At 46.8% G+C, this 13,214-nt stretch overlaps 1 protein-coding gene across 1 annotated transcript in view; it reads left to right on the top strand.

The window, feature by feature from the left end:
- LOC126108168 (voltage-gated potassium channel subunit beta-2-like) overlaps nucleotides 1–13,214 on the top strand; it is a 666,110-nt gene that overhangs the window by 97,700 nt on the left and 555,196 nt on the right. The gene's annotated exons all lie outside the window — the stretch shown is intronic.

Below are 13,214 nucleotides of genomic sequence, written 5' to 3'. Positions count from 1 at the left end.
GGTGTCAATGTGTTCTTTTTTCCATTTCCAGGAGTGTATACTGTGCTATGACGCCGTTTCTCTTGGAGCGTACAACTGGCAACGCAGCAATCTCCCGCGTCTGGGCGGGCATGCGCCAAGATAAAAGATGTGAACTATAGTGCCTGTAGCTCTCCCTACGGGCCGGAGAGAGGTCCCGGCTAAATGGACGGGCTCGAGTCAGCTGCCGGGCGGCCCGTGTCCCAAGGCCGGCCGCTTTCCAAGAATCTCTCCACGCGCGCGCGTGTCGTCATGGGTGCCGGAGTATTTTAATAACCTGCCGGCGGGCGCTTGCCAGCAGCGGGAGGCGAAAAAAGAGAAAAAGGAGCGGGGAGGGAGCAAAACACGGGCCGGGCCGTGTGTCAGCAGAGCCCACTTCCCAGGGGGAGTCGGCGGTAGGTCGCCCCGGCGGCAGGCCAGCTCATTAGAGGCGCCCAACACACATGATTCACACATGGAGGAGGACAGGCCAAAAGTAGCCGAAAAGCTCTCATAAACGTGGGTCCGCAAATCAGCCGTGGCCGACGAATCGCATTAATTCTAGTTGGGAACCAACTGTATACGTCCCTCTATAGTGCGGTGTTTTCGTCGGTATCTGCATGTCCTATCCCGAGTGGTTTCCGAGATGAAACGTAATTGTTACGAAATCTTGTCTGAACGCATTTGTCGGTAGTGTAGCCTCATACGGAAGTGAGAGGTATGGGATCCAGAATGAGATTTTCACTCTGCAGCGGTGAAAATCTCATTCTGGAAACATCCCCCAGGCTGTGGCTAAGCCATGTCTTGGCAATATCCTTTCTTTCAGGAGCGCTAGTTCTGCAAGATTCGCAGAAGAGCTTCTGTTAAGTTTGGAAGGTAGGAGACGAGGTACTGGCAGAAATAAAGCTGTGAGGACGGGGCGTGACTCGTACTTGGGTAGCTCAGTTGGTAGAGCACTTGCCCGCGAAAGGCAAAGGTCCCGAGTTCGAGTCTCCGTCCGTCCAGCACACACTTTTAATCTGCCAGGAAGTTTCATAGCAGCGCACACTCCGCTGCAGAGTGAAAATCTCATTCTGGAAACATCCCCCAGGCTGTGGCTAAGCCATGTCTCTGCAATATCCTTTCTTTCAGGAGTGCTAGTTCTGCAAGGTTCGCAGAAGAGCTTCTGTTAAGTTTGGAAGGTAGGAGACGAGGTACTGGCAGAAATAAAGCTGTGAGGACGGGGCGTGACTCGTACTTGGGTAGCTCAGTTGGTAGAGCACTTGCCCGCGAAAGGCAAAGGTCCCGAGTTCGAGTCTCCGTCCGTCCAGCACACAGTTTTAATCTGCCAGGAAGTTTCATATCAGCGCACACTCCGCTGCAGAGTGAAAATCTCATTCTGGAAACATCCCCCAGGCTGTGGCTAAGCCGTGTCTTGGCAATATCCTTTCTTTCAGGAGTGCTAGTTCTGCAAGGTTCGCAGAAGAGCTTCTGTAAAGTTTGGAAGGTAGGAGACGAGGTACTGGCAGAAGTAAAGCTGTGAGGATGGGGCGTGAGTCGCGCTTGGGTAGCTCAGTTGGTAGAGCACTTGCCCGCGAAAGGCAAAGGTCCCGGGTTCGAATCTCGGTCCGGCACATACTTTTAATCTGCCAGGAAGTTTCAGGTATGGGATCCTTACCAGGTAGGATTGACAGAGGACACCGAAAAAGTGCAAAGAAGGGCAGCCCGTTTCGTGTTATCGCGCAATAGGGGTGAGAGTGTCACTGATATGATACGCGAGTTGGGGTGGCAGTCACTGAAACAAAGGCGGTCTTCTTTGCGGCGAGATCTGTTTACGAAATTTCAATCACCAACTTTCTCTTCCCAATGTGTAAATATTTTGTTGACACCCACCTACGTAGGGAGAAATGACCATCATAACAAAATAAGAGAAATCAGAGCTCGAACAGAAAGATTTAGGTGTTGGTTTTTCCCACGCGCCATTCGAGAGTGGAATGGTAGAGAAGTACTGTAGTATGAAAATGGTTCGATGATCCCTCTGCCAGGCAGTTAAGTGTGAATTGCAGAGTAACATCGGGTGTCACGGGTGTGGGTCTCGTACGTGGTGCGCGAAACTCCCAGTTTCTCTAGGGCGCTGATGTAGCTGGCTAAATGCACGCCTGTTGGGCTGCCTGCAGAGAGGGAAAACTTCTTTATAGTACCGTGCAGCCTCAAGGGTACTGCCATTCGCTTTGCCATACGTGAAGTGGATCTCAACGTGTGGTGTAGATGTAGATGTACATCTGATGGCTGGGATCGACTATATGTTTTTTCAACACGCGCAACTACACTCCTGGAAATGGAAAAAAGGAACAAATTGACACCGGTGTGTCAGACCCACCATACTTGCTCCGGACACTGCGAGAGGGCTGTACAAGCAATGATCACACGCACGGCACAGCGGACACACCAGGAACCGCGGTGTTGGCCGTCGAATGGCGCTAGCTGCGCAGCATTTGTGCACCGCCGCCGTCAGTGTCAGCCAGTTTGCCGTGGCATACGGAGCTCCATCGCAGTCTTTAACACTGGTAGCATGCCGCGACAGCGTGGACGTGAACCGTATGTGCAGTTGACGGACTTTGAGCGAGGGCGTATAGTGGGTATGCGGGAGGCCGGGTGGACGTACCGCCGAATTGCTCAACACGTGGGGCGTGAGTACATCGATGTTGTCGCCAGTGGTCGGCGGAAGGTGCACGTGCCCGTCGACCTGGGACCGGACCGCAGCGACGCACGGATGCACGCCAAGACCGTAGGATCCTACGCAGTGCCGTAGGGGACCGCACCGCCACTTCCCAGCAAATTAGGGACACTGTCGCTCCTGGGGTATCGGCGAGGACCATTCGCAACCGTCTCCATGAAGCTGGGCTACGGTCCCGCACACCGTTAGGCCGTCTTCCGCTCACGCCCCAACATCGTGCAGCCCGCCTCCAGTGGTGTCGCGACAGGCGTGAATGGAGGGACGAATGGAGACGTGTCGTCTTCAGCGATGAGAGTCGCTTCTGCCTTGGTGCCAATGATGGTCGTATGCGTGTTTGGCGCCGTGCAGGTGAGCGCCACAATCGGGACTGCATACGACCGAGGCACACAGGGCCAACACCCGGCATCATGGTGTGGGGAGCGATCTCCTACACTGACCGTACACCACTGGTGATCGTCGAGGGGACACTGAATAGTGCACGGTACATCCAAACCGTCATCGAACCCATCTTTCTACCATTCCTAGACCGGCAAGGGAACTTGCTGTTCCAACAGGACAATGCACGTCCGCATGTATCCCGTGCCACCCAACGTGCTCTAGATGGTGTAAGTCAACTACCCTGGCCAGCAAGATCTCCGGATCTGTCCCCCATTGAGCATGTTTGGGACTGGATGAAGCGTCGTCTCACGCGGTCTGCACGTCCAGCACGAACGCTGGTCCAACTGAGGCGCCAGGTGGAAATGGTATGGCAAGCCGTTCCACAGGACTACATCCAGCATCTCTATGATCGTCTCCATGGGAGAATAGCAGCCTGCATTGCTGCGAAAGGTGGATATACACTGTACTAGTGCCGACATTGTGCATGCTCTGTTGCCTGTGTCTATGTGCCTGTGGTTCTGTCAGTGTGATCATGTGATGTATCTGACCCCAGGAATGTGTCAATAAAGTTTCCCCTTCCTGGGACAATGAATTCACGGTGTTCTTATTTCAATTTCCAGGAGTGTACTTCCCTTTCCCCCTCCGCACGCTGTGTCGTACCAGCCTCGCAGTCGGTCACGGACGTGAAGCCACCATGCGTAGATGTTACACCACACGTTGACATCCACTTCACGTATGGCAAAGCGAATGGTAGTACCCTTGAAGCTGCACGGTTCTATAAAGAAGTTTCCCTCTCTGCAGGCAGCCCGACAGGCGTATATTTAGCCGGCTACATCAGCGCCCTAGAGAAACCCGGAGTTTTGCACACCACGTACGAGACCCACATCCGTAACACCCGATGTTGAGCAAAGGCTGTTTCGCATTGTACACGAACGTCCGAGTTCTTTAAGGGGCTCCGGAAAGGCTCAAAATCATGAAAAGTTCAATTATTACTTTTTTGCGTTTGCTGAATCTGCAGACTATTACCTTTTAATAGATATATAATTTATTCAATTCCGAAGACTACAACTATTTTTAAATTTTTTTTTGAAATGTGTTCTACATGGGCGTGACTCACTATGGCGCTCTTAAACTCCTGTCAAATGGTGTTATTATTAACGTCCGTGTTCATCAGGTACATTTTAGTGATGTGAGATAAAGTATGTGTTGTGGCTAACCTGTGATGGTTCATTATATATCGCTGGTGTGATTGTCGATTGTTTCATGTTCATTTACTCTGTCGTTATCTCGAAAATATTAGTAATTAATTCTGTTTCTTGAGTCTCTGTTTTGTTGAAGTATAATAATGAGTAAAAGTAAAGTTATTAGATATCCTCTGAAGGCTTTTAAGAAAAGGAGAAATGTTGGAAAGCCAAAGGTATGTGTTATTACTGTAAACAATAAAGACGATAACTAAGAAAGTATCGCCCATATGTAACGACGCAGAACGCCTTCGGGCTGCAGACAGGGCTGTAAAGAGTCGACAAATACAAGCAAGAGTAAACAGGAGGAGGAACAAGAGGAAGCTGGAGGAGGAGTTTGCAGACGATGAAGATAATCCATCCTATCGACCTGGAATGCACTAAAGAGTTAATCCAATCTTTGTCGCTCGATTCCCAAAACTTTTATTTTCTCATACTAATTACATGTTTTCTAAGGATCTTCCAAACATATTTGTTTCAAACTTTCAGTAAATGTTACACAGTACCTTCTGCATAATTTAACACAGCCTTTTTCCAAAAAACTGTATATTTTTTAATATATAAATAAAAAATTGCAAAAAAATGTTGTGAATTTTCATTACAATTGAAAAAAAAATCATCTTTAATAACTGAATTAAAATTTTGTAAAATCCCTGTGTTAAGTTGTAGCCCATATTCCAATAAATAATCTGTAAAAAGTTCAACTTCCTACCTCAAATACTTTGTGAGGAAAGATGTAATTTATAAGCGTTATTTTAACATTGCAAGTGTAGGGCGTTCCGGAGCCCCTTAATAAGGCTGGTTGCTACCCGAAGCGTGTCCTGAGTCATAGCAGTGTGTGGTCGATTTCACATCGGCAAGTACTCCATCCATATCATCTCCAGCGAGTGCTAGCCCTCAACAATGCACACTTCCCTGATAGAGAGAATATCTGCCAGTGGGGGGCAACAACAATGTGCTCTGAATGCCCTGTTCGTAAGCAGTATTCTGTTCACGGGTCAGGCGGGATTTACCCGTCACGGTAGTTTTAACTGCCATAACTGTCACACATGGGTCGATGTCAGCTGTAATGCAACACACACATCACGACACGAGCAACGTTGTTAGTCTGGGCAGGACTGCTCAGAGATCGTGTAACTGGACGACACTTCCTGCCACAGAGACTAAACTGGACAGCAGTATACTAGGTTTCTGCGGACTGTACTTCCAGATGTGCATGATGATGTCCTATTGAACCAACGCCTGAACATGTGGTTCACGCATTACAGTACTCCACCACATTTTCGTTTACCAGTGTGCCAGCTTCTAACTCGGACGTACGGTCGACATTGGGCAAGTAGGGGACGGCCTTTGACATGGCCCGCGAGGTGTGCGGATTTAAATCCCCACGGATTTCTGTGTGCGCGGGGTCATGTCAAAGGCCTGGTCTATGCTGCCGAGGCCAGCTCTCTTCGGGGAATTACGCTTGCCGACTGAAGCAACCTTACAGCATTTACAGAAGTCTACAGGAGTGTCTGAGAGAATTCATAACTCATTTCAGAGGCGAGTTCAAATGGCTCTGAGCACTGTGGGACTTAACATGTCATGAGTCCCCTAGACTTAAAACTACTCAAACCTAACTAACCTAAGGGCATCACACACATCCATGCTGAGGCAGGATTCGAACCTGCGACCGCAGCAAAAAAAAATTGTTCAAATGGCTCTGAGCACTGTGGGACTTAACATCTGAGGTCATCAGTCCCCTAGAACTACTTAAACCTAACTAACCTAAGGACATAACACACATCCATGCCCGAGACAGAATTCGAACCTGCGACCGTAGCAAAAGAATGGTTCAAATGGCTCTGAGCACTATGGGACTTAACATCTGAGGTCATCAGTCCCCTAGAAGTTAGAACTCCTTAAACCTAACTAACCTAAGGACATCACACATCCATACCCGAGGCAGGATTCGAACCTGCGCCCATAGCGGTCGCGCGGTTCCAGACTGAAGCGCCTAGAACGTCTCGGTCACAGCAGCCGGCAGAGACGAGTTCAGTGTTGAATTTAGCGTTTGGGAATGCCATGTGTTCCTAGACACTGACGAACTGTAACAGAAAATCTGTTATATCTCGACAACGGTTGCTATGTTGATCACGTTTATTCTAGGTTTCTAGCTACTTTTGGCCTGTAGTTTCCATGTGTGAATTATTGACCATCACTTCTGAAACACCATATATATCGGAGTCACCTGTATCGTCTCGGTGTAACAAGGGCTCGTCTTTGTTAACGTGACGAAATTTACCGACGTAAAGGTAATTTTCTTCCAGCGCATTGGTATACGAACCTTACTCCTTAGGTCTACGTCAAACAGTCGAGTTAGATGTAACAGCATTTACAGGGGATACGCAAAGTAGTGTGAACACGTGCACTTACTTGGGAATGGTTTATTAATAAGGGGTTGGAGCACCATTTGCCCGTAATACAGCTGCGATTCTTCTTGAAATAATACTATAATAGTCTCCAGTGGAATGCTATGCCACTATTCGATCAGAACCCCTTCTACCTCCTGTAGTGACGAGGGAGGCGAATATCTGCTCCGCAGTTTGCACTGGAATACTCCCCACAAGAGTTCCATAATGATAAAGTCCGGCGAAAACGCCGCAGTTCAGTTGTGTGCTCCTCATAACACAATTATAGTGTCCCGGCTGTGTGAGTGGGTCCTGATATGCGGCATCATTGTTGAGGAACAACATTTCAATCATGGCGTGCACGTGATCACCTACAACGTTATGACAGAGGGATAGAAAAACAATTAAAATCGCCCAAAAGAGGAAAGGCCGTTGGACCTGATGGGATACCAGCTCGATTTTACACAGAGTACGCGAAGGAACTTGCCCCCCTTCTTGCAGCGGTGTACCGTAGGTCTCTAGAAGAGCGTAGCGTTCCAAAGGATTGGAAAAGGGCACAGGTCATCCCCGTCTTAAGGAAGGGACGTCGAACAGATGTGCAGAACTATAGACCTATATCTCTAATGTCGATCAGTTGTAGAATTTTGGAACACGTATTATGTTCGAGTATAATTACTTTTCTGGAGACTAGAAATCTACTCTGTACGAATTAGCATGGGTTTTGAAAAAGACGATCATGTGTAACCGAGCTCGCGCTATTCGTCCACGAGACTCAGAGGGCCATAGACACGGGTTCCCAGGTACATGCCGTGTTTCTTGACTTCCGCAAGGCGTTCGATACAGTTCCCCACAGTCGTTCAATGAACAAAGTAAGAGCACATGGACTATGAGACCAATTGTGTGATTGGATTGAAGAGTTCCTAGGTAACAGAACGCAGCATGTCATCCTAAATAGAGAGAATTCCGAAGTAAGAGTGATTTCAGGTGTGCCGCAGGGGAGTGTCGTAGCACCGTTGCTATTCACAATATACATAAATGACCTTGTGGATGACATCGGAAGTTCACTGAGGCTTTTTGCGGATGATGCTGTGGTGTATCGAGAGGTTGTAACAATGGAAAATTATACTGAAATGCAGGAGGATCTGCAGCGAATTGGCACATGGTGAAGGGAATGGCAATTGAATCTCAATGTAGACAAGTGTAATGTGCTGTGAATACATAGAGACGCTCAGTAGTTCGGTACGGGCTTTTCTTGAAGTTTCGAGAACATACTTTCACCGAGGAGTCAAGCAGTATATTGCTCCCTCCTACGTATATCTCGCGAAGAGACCGCGAGGATAAAATCAGAGAGATTAGAGCCCACACAGAGGAATACCGACAATCTTTCTTTCGACGAACAGTACGAGACTGGAATAGAAGGGAGAACCGAGAGAGGTACTCAAGGTACCCTCCGCCACACACCGTCAGGTGGCTTGCGGAGTATGGATGTAGATGTAGATGGAGAAGTTTCGCATATCCGCTCGCTGTAACACGGGCTTTGAGAGTAATGATGGGACGATCAAAATACCATGATATGACTGCCTGCACCATCACACTTCCACCTCCATGCTTAACCTTTAGAATCAAGCAATCGGGATTGTGGGCTTCTTTTGGCGTTCTCCAGTAGCAAACCCGGTCCGATGTTGGAAATAACGAGAACGTCGACTCGTCGGACCACATGACGTATTTCCAGTGATCACGCGTCCAGAATTTATGCTCGTGACACCATGTTTTACGCTTCTTTACGTTGGTTGTCGTCACTCATGGCTTCGGCATAGCAGATCGTCCATGAATATCCGCTTTGTGGAGTTCTCGGCGGACAGTGTCGGTAGATACCGGGTCCCGAAGATGGCTGCTGAGCCATGGAGTCGCTTTAGCCGCCGTAGTTTCGTGTTGTTTCGACACTATTCGTGTTAGCCTACGACGATCTCTGTCATTTAGTTTTGATCTGCGCCCACTATTACGCTTACATGATGATGTCTTTCCATGTTTTGTGTAGGCTGTCATGACTGTTGAAACAGCTGCTCTTGAAACATTCAATAAGTCGGCTGTCTCAGTTAATGATGGTTCAGTTAAACCGGCCCCCACAATTTGTTCTCTTTGGATCTCTCTTAGGTTGGCCTCTGAATGCAGATACGAAGCGTGCTCTACCCGTAAACAACCTGCACGGATGCCTAGCCCGTACTGAACACGCACAGTCCAGAGTGACACGTGCCTTAGCTGTGTTGTTGACCACCAGACACAACCATCCTATTACTACCACTGTTCACATTATTTTTACCTATCCCCTGGCGGAAAAATAAATCACAACACCAAGAAGAAGTTGTTGTTATTGTGGTCTTCAATCCAGAGACTGGTTTGATGCAGCTCTCCATGCTACTCTATCCTGTGCAAGCTTCTTCATCTCCCAGTACCTACTGCAGCCTACATCCTTCTGAATCTGCTTAATGTATTCATCTCTTGGTCTCTCTCTACGATTTTTACCTTCCACGCTGCACTCCAGTACTAAATTCGAGATCCCTCGATGCCTCAGAACTGTCCTACCAACCAATCTCTTCTTCCAGTCAACTTGTGCCACAAACTCCTCTTCTCTCCAATTCTATTCAATACCTCCTCACTAGTTGGGTAATCTACCCATCTAATCTTCAGCATTCTTCTGTAGCACCACATTTCGAAAGCTTCTATTCTCTTCTTGTCCAAACTATTTATCGTCACTTCCATACATGGCTACACTCCACACAAATACTTCCAGGAACGAATTCCTGACGCTTAAATCTATACTCGATGTTAACAAATTTCTCTTCATCAAAAACGCTTTCCTTGCCATTGCCAGTCTACATTTTATATCCTCTCTACTTCGACCATCATCAGTTATTTTGCCCCCCAAATAGCAAAACTCCTTTACTACTTTAAGTGTCTCATTTCCCAATCTAATTCCCTCAGCATCACCCGACATAATTCGACTACATTCCATTATCCTAGTTTTGCTTTTGTTGATGTTCATCTTATCCTCCTTTCAAGACACTGTCCATTCCGTTCAACTGCTCTGCCAAGTCCTTTGCTGTCTGTGAGAGAATTACAATGTCATCAGCGAACCTCAAAGTTTTTATTTCTCCTCCATGAATTTCAATACCTACTCCGAATTTTTCTTTTGTTTCCTTCACTTCTTTCTCAGTATACAGTTTTAATAACATCGGGGAGAGGCTACAACCCTGTCTCACTCCGTTCCCTACCACTGCTTCCCTCTTCTGTCCCTCGACTCTTATAACTGCCATCTGTTTTCTGTACAAATTGTAAATAGCCTTTCGCTCCCTTTATTGTACCCCTGCCACCTTCAGAATTTGAAAGAGAGTATTCGAGTCAACATTGTCAAAAGCTTTCTCTAAGTCTACAAATGCTAGAAACGTAGGTTTGCCTTTCCTTAATCTTTCTTCTAAGATTAGTCGTAGGATCGGTATTGCCCCACGTGTTCCCATATTTCTACGGAATCGAAACTGATCTTCCCCGAGATCATCACCTACCAGTTTCTTCTTTCGTCTGTAAATAATTAGAGTTAGTATTTTGCAGCTGTGACTCATTAAACTGATAGTTCGGTGATTTTCACATCTGTCAACACTTGCTTTCTTTGGGATTGGAATTATTATATTCTTCCTGAAATCTGAGGGTATTTCGCTTGCCTTATACATCTTGCTCACTGGATGGTACAGTTTTGTCAGGGCTGGCTCTCCCACGGCTATCAGCAGTTCTAATGGAATGTTGTCGACTCTGGGGGGCATTGGTTCGGCTCAGGTCTTTCAGTGCTCTGTCAAAGTCTTCACGCAGTATCGTATCTCCCATTTCATCTTCATCTACATCCTCTTCCATTTCCATAAATTTGTCCTCTAGTACATCGCCATTGTATAGACCCTCTAGATACTCCTTCCATCTTTCTGCTTTTCCTCCTTTGCTTAGAACTGGGTTTCCATTTGAGCTCTTGATATTCATACAAGTGGTTCTCTTCTCTCCAAAGGTCTCTTTAATTTTCCTGTAGGCAGTATCTATCTTACCCCTAGTGACATACGCCTCTACAGCCTTACATTTGTCCTCTAGCCAAAGCTGCTTAGCCATTCTGCACTTCCTGTCGATCTCATTTTTGAGACGTTTGTATTCCTTTTTGCCTGCTTCATTTACTGGACTGGTAATGATATCGGCATGGAAAGCTACGTTATTAAAGCATTTAAGCGTCAGTCTAAAGAAAGTATGTGTGATATATTTCCATTGTCATGTGGGTGTCATAGGTAGCGAAAATTGTTTTGCCGTCCGTGCCGACCGGAGTGGCCGAGCGGTTCTAGGCGCTTGAGTCTGGAACCGCGCGACAGCTACGGTCGCAGGTTTGAATCCTGCCTCGGGCATGGATGTATGTGATGTCCTTAGGTTAGTTAGGTTTAAGTAGTTCTAAGTTCTAGGGGACTGATGACCTCAGAAGTTGAGTCCCATAGTGCTCAGAGCCATTTGAACCATTTTTTTTTTTGCCGTCCGTGTTTGCTATTTTCGCTAGAAAAAAAGCAGTCTGAGTTACGCAGGTTTTGACAACTTTAGCAATTTACGCAAAGCTCAGGAAAGCCACCCAAGCAACGCAGAATCACATTATTTGTCTCGAACAACTCACGCACTTCGGAAAAACACGGATTGAATCGTGTTTAAGAGAACAATAGCGGCTCACAATACACAATCACAGCGGAAACGTAAACAGTAAGGGGAAAATTCTTTCTGAAATTATAAAGGTAGTATGCTTTTTGGGAAAGCAGGAACACGCATTTCGCGGACATCATAGTGCAAAAGCCCTTTTGACGGAGTAAATATACAGAAATGTTGAGGGACTTAGAGAGTAGTGATGTACACTTACATGTACTAAGATGGTATCTGTTCTTTCGGACGTGTCCAAAAGAACAGATATCATCTTAGTATATACACAGTTAAGGCTCACCGGCCACTTGACCATCTTCTTCTTGTGTGCGAATGCACAAACAGTGCCCGAACTCTTACGGGAATCGGCAACGCGCCGCGAGTAATGAGTATAATGGGCGGGGGCACTACGAATGTAGTGCGGGACAATACGTTGAGAATGTGGGTTTTGCAGGAGGCGTGACAGAGATGAATCCCTGGAGTCGCGCTATTCTCTGTGTCCTCGGTGGCTCAGATGGATGCCGGCGCGGTAGCTCAGCGTGTGAACTGATCAACGAACAACCTGAATGGGTGTCATCGGATGACCGCCACGAACAAATACAACATAGAACAAAATGAGATCAATTACAAAAAAGAAAAAAAAAGATGGATAGAGCGTCTGCCATGTAAGCAAGAGGACCCGGGTTCGAGTCCCGGTCGGGGCACACAATTTTATTCCCTCCCAGTTGTCGTATCTCAACGCCTGTATGCAGCTAAAGGTTTTCATTTCATTGTAATGTACACTAATCGCTAGTCAAATTCGTCAGCTTTTTTTCAGGGTTGCCCAGTGAAGTATAGAATGATATTATTTATACTGTTTCGGACCTGATAACAAACGAAATAAAGAAGGAAATTTCTGAGAGGTATTTTCTTGGAATTACTGCACATGTGGTAACAGATATTACAACGAAATCAGAACTACCTGTCACACATAGGAGGGCGTGGTGAAGAGTAATGCCTCCGAATTTTTATTTACACGTTCTTAAAGCTCTTTAAATAAAACATACATCATTAACATTCCACATCACCATTATTCGTATCTACGTATTTGCAACACTCTGCCGCTAGAGGGTCCTGAATAAAATGTTCAAATGTGTGTGAAATCTTATGGGACTCAACTGCTAAGGTCATCAGTCCCTAAGCTTACACACTACTTAACCTAAATTATCCTAAGGACAAACACACACACAGCCATGCCCGAGGGAGGACTCGAACCTCCGCCGGGACCAGCCGCACAGTCCATGACTGCAGCGCCTCAGACCGCTCGGCTAAGGGTCCCGAATAGTAGCGCGTAACATATTAGTGTGTAACGTTGAGTAAGTCGGTGTGTGAGAAACAGCGTGCTGTAATCGACGTCGAAGACTTCGTTCACATGTGGACCACCCTCTCTTTCAGCATGACAACGCTTGACCTCACACGAGCGCTGCGACAACCAGAACAATCCGACGCCTTTGGTCTGCTGTCATCGATCACCCTCAATAGAGTCCCGACTTGGCCACATCCGATTTTCATTCGTTTCCAAGACTTAAAAAAACACTTTCGGCGACATCACTTTGATGGCGATGAAGCGATGCAGGTTAGAGGTGAGCTTGTGACAGCGTCAACAAAGTCGTACATTCTACAGTGACGGTATCAACAAACTGGTCTCTCGTTGGGAGAAATGTGTTCGTCGCCAAGGCGGCTATTTTGAGAAATAAATATTTAGACATGAAGAACAAAGATGTAGAATGTTAATAAGGTTTGCTTTAC

Source organism: Schistocerca cancellata, chromosome 11 (genome assembly GCF_023864275.1).
Source record: "Schistocerca cancellata isolate TAMUIC-IGC-003103 chromosome 11, iqSchCanc2.1, whole genome shotgun sequence".
Taxonomy (NCBI): domain Eukaryota; kingdom Metazoa; phylum Arthropoda; class Insecta; order Orthoptera; family Acrididae; genus Schistocerca; species Schistocerca cancellata.
This window is presented reverse-complemented; position numbering and strand designations above follow the sequence as displayed.